The sequence below is a fragment of the Salvelinus sp. IW2-2015 genome, linkage group LG11 (assembly GCF_002910315.2).
Source record: "Salvelinus sp. IW2-2015 linkage group LG11, ASM291031v2, whole genome shotgun sequence".
In the NCBI taxonomy this organism is placed as follows: Eukaryota; Metazoa; Chordata; class Actinopteri; order Salmoniformes; family Salmonidae; genus Salvelinus; species Salvelinus sp. IW2-2015.
Window position 1 is genome coordinate 35,425,120 of NC_036851.1, and position 13,177 is coordinate 35,438,296.

Here is a 13,177-nt window from a genome sequence, read left to right on the forward strand (position 1 = left end):
TTCTGGCAGAAGCATATCCATATTTGGCAACTAGTCCCCCTGCTCTGTTGCTCTTGTTCGGGGAGGATATTGTTTGGACATTGTAGGGGTTTACTGTACCTTCCACTTTTTGTAGGCATTTCATTAATTATTAAGCATTTTTTTGAAATGTTGATACATTAAGGTTTCATACACTGACCTCGCTGCAAGAAATGCATGACTGCATTAGAACTACCATATACACAGTATATACCTGTATACTATATCCCCAATTCACAGTAACTTTTCAAAAAGGTAGGGGCCCGCCCCCATAACAGAAAAGTATATAAGAAATATTCAGCATGTCAGACTTCGGGTAAGGCTCCTCAGAGTTTGGTGCTGCACTGCGTCTCCTGAAATGACATTTACAGACATGGTTAATATTTACAGAGTCTTCCATATTGTATTTTCCATTTATCTGTATTGAATGATTGTATTGTATCTGTTTTGGCATGCAGATGTGCATGTCTCTCATCAGTGAATACTCACAGCTCGGCATTGATGTTCTCTGGTGGCCAAGGCAGTGAAGCGCAGCATCATGGACTGTAGCAAACCGATGTCCTTTAGTGATGGATTCAGAAGAACACTCCCAGCTCTTAACTGCTCCACCACAGACGCTGGATAGTAAGAGTATGACTTATTTACACATCCTATTCAAAGTAACGAGTTATTCATTTATTAGCTACAGATACAGGTTTCACTTACATTGAAATCTAGCCATGTAGACAGTAACATCAATCTCACCAAAGTCGTAAAATATCTGTCAAAACTGGACTGGGGGATAAGCACTCTGCTTTTAAAACCTCTTAAGGATCGGACCCTTTTTTTCCATTTTCACCTAAAATGACATACCCAAATCTAACTGTAGCTCAGGACCTGAAGCAAGGATATGCATATTCTTGATACCATTTGAAAGGAAACACGGAAGTTTGTGGAAATGTGAAATTAATGTAGGAGAATATAACACATTAGATCTGGTAAAAGATAATACAAAGAAAAAACCATTGTTAAATTTGTTTTTTACCATCTTTGAAATGCAAGAGAAAGGCCATAATGTATTATTCCAGCCCAGGTGCAATTTATATTTTGGCCACTAGATGGCAGCAGTGTATGTGTGCAGTTTTAGACTGATACAATGAACCATTGCATCTCTGTTCAAAATGTTGTATCAAGAATGCCCAAATGTGCCTAATTGGTTTATTAATAACTTTTCAAATTCATAACTGTACACTCTCAAACAATAGCATGGTATTCTTTCACCTTAATAGTTACTGTAAATTGGACAGTGCAGTTAGATAACAAGAATTTAAGCTTTCTGCCAATATCAGATATCTATGTCCTGGGAAATGTTCTTGTTACTTACAACCTCATCCTAATCGCATTAGCCTACGTAAGCTCAACCGTCCCGTGGGGGACCCACCGATCCTGTTATCTCAACCTACCAAACCATTGTCATTCTAATAATTTTCTCCCCTTATGCCTTTTATTGAGGCACCTACATTCCTGATTTTTGTCTCTTCAATTCAAGGCCATCTCTCCGATCTCATCATTTCCCTCCCCTCATCATCACCCACTCACATTTCTCATGGTCTTGATAGCCCTGGTGTCGATGAAGTTAGCCGTGGATAGGTCTAGGATGATGGAATGGATGTCAAAAGTCCTCTTGCGCAGCGATCCCAGGGATAACTTATCCAGGTCCCGGCTCATGGTATCCTCACTATGTGGAGCCCAGAGTGGGGGTGTCCCTGTCTTGCAGTTCCGACTCTGTCACTAGTGTGGCATTGTCTGGTCTCCACCGCCCTTCAGGTACTCCCAGCTGCAGTGGTCATCGGACGTATGAGGCGTTGATGGTATGATGAACACGGTGCTGTTCTCGTGGCCACACCAACCTGGTTGGTCCCAGTGAGGTTATACAGTGCCTTTAGAAAGTATTCATACCTCTTGATTTATTACAGATGTTGTGTTACAGCCTGAATTCAAAATGGATTACATGTCTTTTTTTCCTCACCTACCTATACACAATACCCCATAATGACAAAGTGAAAACATGTTTTTAGAGATTTTTGCCAATCTATTTATGGGGCTGCCACTACCATGCTTCACCGTAGGGATGGTGCCAGGTTTCCTCCAGACATGACGCTCGGCAAGATAGAACTGCCAAAGGGGGAGGAGTTGCAATCTACTGTAGAGATAGCCTGCAAAGTTCTCTCATACTTTCCTGGTCTATGCCCAAACAGTTCGAGCTTCTAATTTTAAAAATGAATCTCTCCAGAAATAAGTCTCTCACTGTTGCCGCCTGTTATAGACCCCTCTCAGCTCCCAGCTGTGCCCTGGACACCATATGTGAATTGATTGCACCCCATCTATCTTCAGAGTTTGTTCTGCTAGGTGACCTAAACTGGGATATGCTTAACACCCCGGCAGTCCTACAATCTAAGCTAGATGCCCTCAATCTCACACAAATTATCAAGGAACCCACCAGGTACAACCCTAAATCCGTAAACATGGGCACCCTCAAGGATATTATCCTGATCAACTTGCCCTCCAAATAAACCTCTGCTGTTTTCAATCAGGATCTCAGCGATCACTGCCTCATTGCCTGCATCCGTTATGGGTCCACGGTTAAACGACCACTCCCATCACTGTCAAACGCTCCTGGTCATTTTTTAAAAGTAATTACCTCACCATGTTAAATAAGCATGCCCCTTTCAAAAAATGTTGAACTAAGAACAGATATAGCCCTTGGTTCACTCCAGACCTGACTGCCCTTGACCAGCACAAAAACATCCTGTGGCGGACTGCACTAGCATCGAATAGTCCCCGCGATATGCAACTTTTCAAGGAAATCAGGAACCAATACATGCAGTCAGTCAGGAAAGCAAAGGCTAGCTTTTTCAAACAGAAATGTGCATCCTGTAGCTCTAACTCCAAAACGTTTTGGGACACTGTAAAGTCCATGGAGAATAAGAGCACCTCCTCCCAGCTGCCCACTGCACTGAGGCTAGGTAACACTGTCACCACGATAATCGAGAATTTCAATAAGCATTTCTCTACGGCTGGCCATGCTTTCCACCCCGGCCAACAGCTTCGAACCCCCCGCAGCTATTTGCCCAAGCCTCCCCAGCTTCTCCTTCACCCAAATCCAGATAGCAGATGTTCTGAAGGAGCTGAAAAACCTGGACATGTACAAATCAGTTGGGCTAGACAATCTGGACCCTCTCTTTCTAAAATTATCCACCGCCATTGTTGCAACCCCTATTACCAGTCTGTTCAACCTCTCTTTCATATCGTCCGAGATCCCTAAAGATTGGGAAGCTGCCGTGGTCATCCCCCTCTTCAAAGGGGTTGACACTCTAGACCCAAACTGTTATAGACCTATATCCATCCTGCCCTGCCTTTCTAAAGTCTTCGAAAGCCAAGTTAATTAACAGACCACTGACCATTTCGAATCCCACCGTACATTCTCTGCTGTGCAATCTGATTTCCGAGCTGGTCACGGGTGCACCTCAGCCACGCTCAAGGTACTAAATGATATCATAACCGCCATCAATAAAAGACATTACTGTGCAGCCATCTTCATCGACCTGGCCAAGGCTTTCGACTCTGTCAATCACCGTATCCTTGTCGGCAGACTCAAAAGCTTTGGTTTCTCAAATGACTGCCTCGCCTGGTTCACCAACTACTTCTCAGACAGAGTTCAGGCTGTCAAATCGGAGGCCTGTTGTCCGGACCTCTGGCAGTCTCTATGGGGGTACCACAGGGTTCAATTCTCGGGCTGACTCTTTTCTCTGTATATATCAACAATGTCGCTCTTGCTGCGGGTGATTCCCTGATCCACCTCTACGCAGACGACACCATTCTGTATACATCTGGCCCTTCTTTGGACACTGTGTTAACTAACCTCCAAACGAGATTCAATGACACACAACACTCCTTCCGTGGCCTCCAACTGCTCTTAAACGCTAGTAAAACTAAATGCATGCTTTTCAGCCGTTCGCTGCCCGACTAGCATCACTACTCTGGACGGTTCTGACTTAGGTATTTGTAGTTGTCCACATATTCTAGGTGTCTGGCTAGACTATAAACTCTCCTTCCAGACTCATATTAAACATTTCCAATCCAAAATTAAATCTAGAATCTATTTCACAACAAAGCCTCCTTCACTCACRCCGCCAAACATACCCTCGTAAAACTGACTATCCTACCGATCCTCAACTTCGGCGATGCCATTTACAAAATAGCTTCCAATACTCTAATCAGCAAACTGGATGCAGTCTATCACAGTGCCATCCGTTTTGTCACCAAAGCCACTTATACCACCCACCACTGCGACCTGTATGCTCTAGTCGGCTGGCTGGCCCTCGCTACATATTCGTCGCCAGACCTACTGGCTCCAGGTCATCTATAAGTCTATGCTAGGTAAAGCTCCGCCTTATCTCAGCTCACTGGTCATGATAACAACACCCACCCGTAGCACGCGCTCCAGCAGGTATATCTCACTGGTCGTCCAGTTTTCTGCTCTTTTGCACACCAGTATTTCTACTTGACCATCATCATCTGCTCATGGATCACTCCCTGTCTCTTATACACATCTAGATGTGTATAAGAGACAGSTATATAGGCTTTCTTTTTTTCTATTGTGTTATTGACTGTACACTTGTTTATTCCATGTGTAACTCTGTGTTGTTGTTTGTGTCGCACTGCTTTGCTTTATCTTGGCCAGGTCGCAGTTGTAAATGAGAACTTGTTCTCAACTAGCTTACCTGGTTAAATAAAGGTGAAATAAAAAATAAATAAAAAAATCAGTCCAAAGAGTTCCATCAGACCAGAGAATCTCGTCCAGCCAGCTCTAGGAAGTTGGTGGATCCAAACTTCTTCCATTTAAGAATGATGGAGGCCACAGTGTTCTTTTCAATTCTGCAGAAACGTTTTGGTACCCTTCCCCAGATCTGTGCCTCGACACAATCCTGTCTCGGAGCTCTACGGACAATTCCTTTGACATCATGGCTTGGTTTTTGCTCTGACATTAACTGTCAACTGTGGGACCTTATATAGACAGGTGTGTGCCTTTCCAAATCATGTCCAAACAATTTAATTTACCACAGGTGGACTCCAAGTTGTAGAAACATCTCAAGGATGATCAATGGAAACAGGATGTACCTGACCTCAATTTCGAGTCTCATAGCAAACGGTCTGAAAACTTATGTAAATAAGTTATTTAAAAAAATATATATATGCATTTGCCAAAATGTCTAAAAACCTGTTTTCACTTTGTCTTTATGGGGTATTGTGTGTAGATGGCTGAGGATTTTTTTATTTAATCAATTTTAGAATAAGGCTGTAACGTATCAAAATGTGGAAAACGCAAAGGGTTCTGAATACTTTCTGAAGGCACTGTACATACAGTATATACTGTAGTTGAAGTAGAGCCATAGATTTGCCAGCTCCTGGAACAGAGGCCGAGCTTCAGCACAGTCACCAACACTATCACAGCAGAGGCTATTCCAGCCATCTGTGGTTAAAACGTTTAAGCAACGTTGTATTTATGCTTTTACATATCATACACATACATCATCTACTTTGTAATTGCATTTATGCATGCATATAGTAAAAATGACTGTATTCAGAAAGATTTAGCGTGTTTTCCTCAGACCTGTGTCTTGCCTCCAGTACTCTCCTGGATAAGACTATGGGACATGGAGGAGCAGACAGCGTAGCACTGTAAGAATCCCCCTACAGCATTACTGAGACCCAGCACCGTAAGCTCCTACAGCAGGAATAGGGATGGAGAGGAGAAAGACAGCGGGAAGGACGAAMGAAGTGAGTGTGTGTATAGTGAATGTAACAGACAGAGGTTTGTTTGGACTGTATTTCAGAGTGGTATCAGTTATGGTGGCCTATATGAGGCACAACAAGATCAAAGGAATTCATGGGAAGATGGTACAGCTTGTGTAGATTGTAGGGGAAATCAGTTTCTTTGATGGTGTTGAACAATGTATGATAAGAGGGCCTGTCTCACCTGGTTGCTGTCCAACTTGTAGCCGTGTTTTAGTGCAAACGTCTTCCCAAGTGAGATGGAGATGGCGTAGCCCACAATAGCCAAGGCAAACGCATCCCCGATCACCTCTCCAAACAGGCTAGCATCAGGTAACCTGGGGGAAGTCAGGCTGAATGAAGCAGAGGATATGGGGGTCAGGGGAGTAACAGAGGTATCAACCATGACCCAGCAGGGGTCAGTAATAAGAATCAACAGATACCAGCAAGAGTAGAGGTCAACAGAAAGAGGAGTACAATTTGACAGATCAAACAAGCTATTAATGATTATTACTTGTTTCACTCCCACACACACAATAGCTTGTTTGTTTTATGACCCCCCCCCCCCCCCCMCACACACACACACACACACACACACATACTGTTGAGTGCAAAACACTGTCTCTTTCACTCTAAATACTTAACCTCTGGGAATATCCCCCACTACTGCGATTGTGTAGTTGATGTTTGGTTGGTGTAGGACAATATCACCATCGCTGCCACAATCTTTATCAAAATAAAAACACACCCTTTTCAATACAACTTAGTCACAATCTTCTCAATTAAACTGGTCTGGTGGGAATTTTGAGAGGAAAACATCACGTCACATCACATCACATTTAGTGGACATTGGTCGGGGTCAATCAGAAGCCAGAAGTGTGCCTAATCATTGGTGCTCCCGAGTGGCGCAGCGGTTTAAGGCACTGCTGCTCAGTGCTAGAGGCCTCACTACAGACCCTAGTTTGATTCCAGGCTGTATCACAACCGGCCATGATTTGGAGTCCCATAGGGCAGCACACAATTGGCCCAGTGTTGGCCAGGGTAGGCCGTCATTTTAAATAAGAATTTGTTCTTAACTGACTTGACTAGTTAAATAAAGGTTAAAACATACATTGGTTAAAAATTTGTTATGAATCCACTGTGCCTGCTGTGTATGACGCTAATACATTACATTGGAAGAGTCATATAGTTGACTTATCTCTTCTGTTTTTGACTAGGGCCATTCTGCTACATGTCTGTTTTCCTATGCAGCAGCCAAGACTCGTCAACATGAACTAAACTGGACAGAAATTATTACTCTGACATACCCAAACAAATAACCATTGTCAAATATTCAAAGTTCAAATGTTCATATGACCAGTCAAGATAGTTTTGTAGAAAAAAACATTAAGAAGACACTGACAGAACAACAGGGGATGTAGATCAAGAATAGATCGTATGACAAGGGACAGAGTATCATAGAAACTGACTGTGATGACTTCCACTGGGATGGGCACAGGCAGTTGGGCACTGATGGCAAAGTTGATTTCCTTGCTTGCGATTAGAAACACCATGGATACACCACTGACCAACAGAGTGGGGAGATGGGTTTGAGGCAGCTTGGAGCACACCTCCACCAGGGTCTAAGGACAAGGGTCTCACTGATATTAGAGCAGGGTCAGGGTGTAGTTCAGAGGTTGACTTAAAGTGTCAGTTGAATTAGTGTCACACACACACACACACAAACACACATACACGATGCAAACACACACACATGATGCAAACACACACACATGATGTAAACACACACGCACGGTACTCACATAAACCAGTGACAGGGGTCCACTGAAGCATGTGGTTGACACCCCAAAGAGCTGTGCGATCACACAACCACAGCATGGGCAGCAGCTGCTGTTGTGTAGGATCGCACCAGGGGTTCCGACAGGTAGATACCCACAAACACAAACTTCACCACCCCCAGTACCACCTAAAAGTGGAAGCATGAAAATTCAAACACAACATAGTGTATACTTACTGTCAGTCATAGTAAGGATAAATTATCCATGATTGTCTGATTATGTGTCATAGCTCTTGTGTTGTATTGTATTGTATTGAAGCGTAGTGTAGCATATTGTCTTGAGTTGTGTTGTATTGTATTGCATTTTCTATTAGCGTCTGAACTGTTCTGTTTGTGACCTGGATGAGTCCTCCTAGGAAAGTGTTAGCAACAGCGACCTGCACACTGTACATATTACCTGTACATATTACTTGTACATATTACCTCAACCAACCGGTACCCCTGACATTGTACCGGTACCCCCCTGTAACTTTTATTTCTTATCTGTATTTTCTTTTAACTGCATTGTTAGTTAGGGGCTCGTAAGTAAGCATTTCACTGTAAGGTCTACACCTGTTGTATTCGACGCATCTGACTAATAACATTTGATTTGATTTGTAGGCATCCCTAGCAAAGATGCTCACCTCAATCAGGTTAGTCCTATTCATCATGACCAGGAAGTTTTTGTCTGGAGCCAACCTCTCTGTCACACTTCCAACCATGACACTGAGCACTGCATACGCATACGCACCCGCACACAAACACAACATAACGACACCTGTGTATGTACATTGTATACACATAAAGAATTGGGCTGACTGAGAGTGTTAATCTTAGTCTTTATCAACCATTCCCAAACTACCGGTACATATTTCTGTCCACTTGCCTATGGAAATATGTCTGGACGTTCCAAAGAAGAAGTAGACCAATGCAGGATAAAGGGATGTGTATAGCCCAAACACTGGGGGCAAGGAGGCCAGCAATGCATATGCCAAACCAACGCAGACTATAGAGGAATSTGGTCAAAACAGCCGCACCCCCAGGGGGGTTGAAAGGGGGGGGTTGAAAGTCACCCAGTAAAATACTACTTGAGTAAAACTCTAAAAGTATTTGGTTTTAAATACAATTAAGTATCAAAAGTAAGGTATGTTTTTTAAAGTATTTTTATAGGAAGACAGGTTAATTTTACTGCTAACCTGCAAACCATTACATGGGCTTGCTCCTACCTATCTTTCCGATTTGGTCCTGCCGTACATATCTACACGTACGAGACGGTCACAAGACGCAGGCCTCCTAATTGTCCCTAGAATTTCTAAGCAAACAGCTGGAGGCAGGGCTTTCTCCTATAGAGCTCCATTTTTATGGAATGGTCTGCCTACCCATGTGAGAGACGCAGACTCGGTCTCAACCTTTAAGTCTTTACTGAAAACTCATCTCTTCAGTAGGTCATATGATTGAATGTAGTCTGGCCCAGGAGTGTGAAGGTGAACGGAAAGGCTCTGGAGCAACGAACCGCCCTTGCTGTCTCTGTCTAGCCGGTTCCCATCTCTCCACTGGGATTCTCTGCCTCTAACCCTATTACAGGGGCTGAGTCACTCACTAGCCTACTGGTGCTCTTCCATGCCGTCCCTAGGAGGGGTGCGTCACTTGAGTGGGTTGCGTCGCTGACGTGGTCTTCCTGTCTGGGTTGGCGCCCCCCCTTGGGTTGTGCCGTGGCGGAGATCTTTGTGGGCTATACTCGGCCCTGTCTCAGGATGGTAAGTTGGTGGTTTAAGATATCCCTCTAGTGGTGTGGGGGCTGTGCTTTGGCAAAGTGGGTGGGGTTATATCCTGCCTGTTTGGCCCTGTCCAGGGGTATCATCGGATGGGGCCACAGTGTCTCCTGACCCCTCCTGTCTCAGCCTCCAGTATTTATGCTGCAGTAGTTTATGTGTTGAGGGGCTAGGGTCAGTCTGTTATATCTGGAGTATTTCTCCTGTCTTATCCGGTGTCCTGTGTGAACTTAAGTATGCTCTCTCTAATTCTCTCTTTCTCTCTTTCTCTCTCTCGGAGGACCTGAGCCCTAGGACCATGCCTCAGGACTCTGGTATGATGACTCCTTGCTGTCCTCAGTCCACCTGGCCGTGCTGCTGCTCCAGTTTCAACTGTTCTGCCTGCGGCTATGGAACCCTGACCTGTTCACCGGACGTGCTATCTGTCCCAGACCTGCTGTTTTTAACTCTCTAAAGACAGCAGGAGCGATAGAGATACTCTCAATGATCGGCTATGAAAAGCCAACTGACATTTACTCCTGAGGTGCTGACTTGTTGCACCCTCGACAACCAATGTGATTATTATTATTTGACCATGCTGGTCATTTATGAACATTTGAACATCTTGGCCATGTTCTGTTATAATCTCCACCCGGCACAGCCAGAAGAGGACTGGCCACCCCTCATAGCCTGGTTCCTCTCTAGGTTTCTTCCTAGGTTTTGGCCTTTCTAGGGAGTTTTTCCTAGCCACCGTGCTTCTACACCTGCATTGCTTGCTGTTTGGGATTTTAGGCTGGGTTTTCTGTACAGCACTTTGATATATCAGCTGATGTAAGAAGGGCTATATAAATACATTTGATTTGATCTACGGTACGGTATATGTTTCATCTACAGTACAGTATATGGTTCATCTACAGTACAGTATATGGTTCATCTACAGTACAGTATGTGGTTCATCTACAGGAGAGTATATGGTTCATCTACAGTACAGTATATGGTGAATCTACAGGAGAGTATATGGTTCATCTACAGTACAGTATATGCTTCCAGCCAACAGGCAGCATTGAGCATGAGCCACAGGACTACATCTATTTGCAATAAATCAGAAACTCACACACMTATTCACACACATTAGACTAGTGCGTTGGTACACACATACACACAGACACACACACATCTCCTGTGCCTTACCTGAAGGACTTTTTTAGCCGCTCGGTTAGGGGAGGCTGTGTCAGATTAGTCCATTCTCTGAGTCAGCTCCTCCAGTTTCTGCTCATCCAGCACATTTCTCTCCACTCTGTAACCCCTAGCCCTCCGCCCCACACCTATACCACCTTGTGGACAAGGTTGGGCTATTTTTTCCTCCCCGTGTAAGTCGCTTGAAGTGCCTGTCAATCCCTCTTTTATACAATATGACTATCTAGGAGGCATTTTTCCACCTCATATTTGATCATTCAAAGTCTTGAAGAGTCACATTTCAGGAAGGCTGGAATGTCCGGACTGCACTCTGGTCATAGGAAAGAGGTGTTCCACCAACAGATTTCTTACACTGCAAAAGTGATGCTAATGAACCATGAAAACACCAGGCAGCTGTCACGCCCTGACCTTAGAGAGCCTTTTTATGTCTCTATTTGGTTTGGTCAKGGTGTGATTTGGGTGGGCATTCTATGTTCTTTATTTCTAGGTTTTGTATTTCTTTGTTTCTGGCCGAGTGTGGTTCTCAATCAGAGAAAGCTGTCTATTGTTGTCTCTGATTGGGGATCATACTTAGGCAGCCCTTTTCCCGCCGTCTGTGTGGGATCTTGTTCTTTGTTTGTGTGCAGGGAGTTTGTACATTGAAGCTGTTCGGTCGTTGTTATTCTTTATTGTTTTGTCCTTTCTAAGTTTCACTTCGTTATTAAATGATGTGGAACTCAAAGAACGCTGAGCCTTGGTCTCTTTCTTCCGACGGCACCCGTATCAGAAGATCCCACCACAAAAAGACCAAGCAGCGTTTCTTGGAGGAGTGGACATGGGAGGAGATAATGGAAGGCAAGGGACCCTGGGCACAGGCGGGAGAATATCTCCGTCCTAAGGAGGAGCTGGAAGCAGCTAAGGCGGAACGGCGACGCTACGAGGAGTTGGCTCAACGAGGCGTGCACGAGAGGCAGCCCCAGAATATTTTTGGGGAGGGGCACACGGGGAGATTGGCGGAGTCAGGTTATAGACCTGAGCCAACTCCCCGTGCTTGCCGTGGGGAGAGAGTGACCGGGCAGGCACCATGTTATGCGGCTCTGCGCAGTGTGTCTCCAGTGCGCACTCATAGCCCGGTGCGCTATATTCCAGCTCCCCGCATCGGCCGGGCTAGAGTGGGCATCCAGCCAGGACGGATGGTGCCGGCTCAGCGCATCTGGCCTCCAGTGCGTCTCTTCGGTCCAGGACATCCTGCGCCGGCTCTGCGCACTGTGTCTCCGGTGCGCTCTCACAGCCCAGTGCGTCCTGTGCCAATGCCCCGCAGTTGCCGGGCTAGGGTGAGCATCCAGCCGGGAGGGGTTGTGCCAGCTCTGCTCTCCAGACCTCCAGTGCGTCTCCACGGCCCAGTGATGATCCATGGTACGAAGCCTCCAGTGATGATCCATGGCACGAAGCCTCCAGTGATGATCCATGGCACGAAGCCTCCAGTGATGAGTCATGGCATGAAGATTCCAACGACGGCCTCCAGTCCAGAGCCTCCAAAGACGGTCTCCAGTCCGGAGCCTCCAACGACGGTCTCCAGTCCGGAGCCTCCAACGACGGTCTCCAGTCCGGATCCTCCAACGACGGCCCCCAGTCCGGAGCCTCCAGCGACGGTCTCCAGTCCGGAGTCTCCAGCGACGGTCTCCAGTCCGGAGCCTCCAGCGACGGTCCCCAGTCCGGGGCCCGCAATGAGGGTCCCCAGTCCGGGGCCGGCAGCGAGGGTCCCCAGTCCGGGGCCAGCAACGAGGATTCCCAGTCCGGGGCCCGCAGCGAGGGTCCCCAGTCCGGGGCCCGCGACGAGGGTCCCCAGTTGGGGCCCGCGACGAGGATTCCCAGTCCGGGGCCCGCAGCGAGGGTCCCCAGTCCGGGGTCGGCGACGAGGATCCCCGCACCAAAGGCGCCACCAATTTGGGGTGAGCCAGAGGTGGAGCGGGGTCTACGTCCCGCACTAGAGCCGCCACCGCGGATAGATGCCCCCCCAGACCCTCCCCTATAGGTTCAGATTTTGCGGCCAGAGTCCGCACCTTTGGGGGGGGGTACTGTCACGCCCTGACCTTAGAGAGCCTTTTTATGTCTCTATTTGGTTTGGTCAGGGTGTGATTTGGGTAGGCATTCTATGTTCTTTATTTCTAGGTTTTGTATTTCTTTGTTTCTGGCCGAGTGTGGTTCTCAATCAGAGGCAGCTGTCTATCGTTGTCTCTGATTGGGGATCATACTTAGGCAGCCCTTTCCCTCCTTCTGTGTGGGATCTTGTTCTTTGTTTGTGTGCAGGGAGTTTGCACATCGAAGCTGTTCGGTTGTTGTTATTCTTTATTGTTTTGTCCTTTCTAAGTTTCACTTCGTTATTAAATTATGTGGAACTCAAAGAACGCTGCGCAAAGGTGCGGTCTCTTCCTTCCGACGACACCCGTTACAGCAGCCAGTAGCTGATGACATACTAGTCTTGTCATCTATTACAGACAGCTGTGGTTTAGAGGACAGTGGACAGACAGAGACAAAGGATATGGAAATTATAGATTAACTTCAGTTGGAAAACAACATACTACATATACAGTACATATAG

General features: G+C 46.0%; 1 pseudogene; it reads right to left on the reverse strand.

The window, feature by feature from the left end:
• Positions 1-265: 265 nt before the first annotated feature.
• On the reverse strand, positions 266-9,270 carry LOC111970700 (solute carrier family 26 member 6-like; annotated as a pseudogene).
• Positions 9,271-13,177: the final 3,907 nt, after the last annotated feature.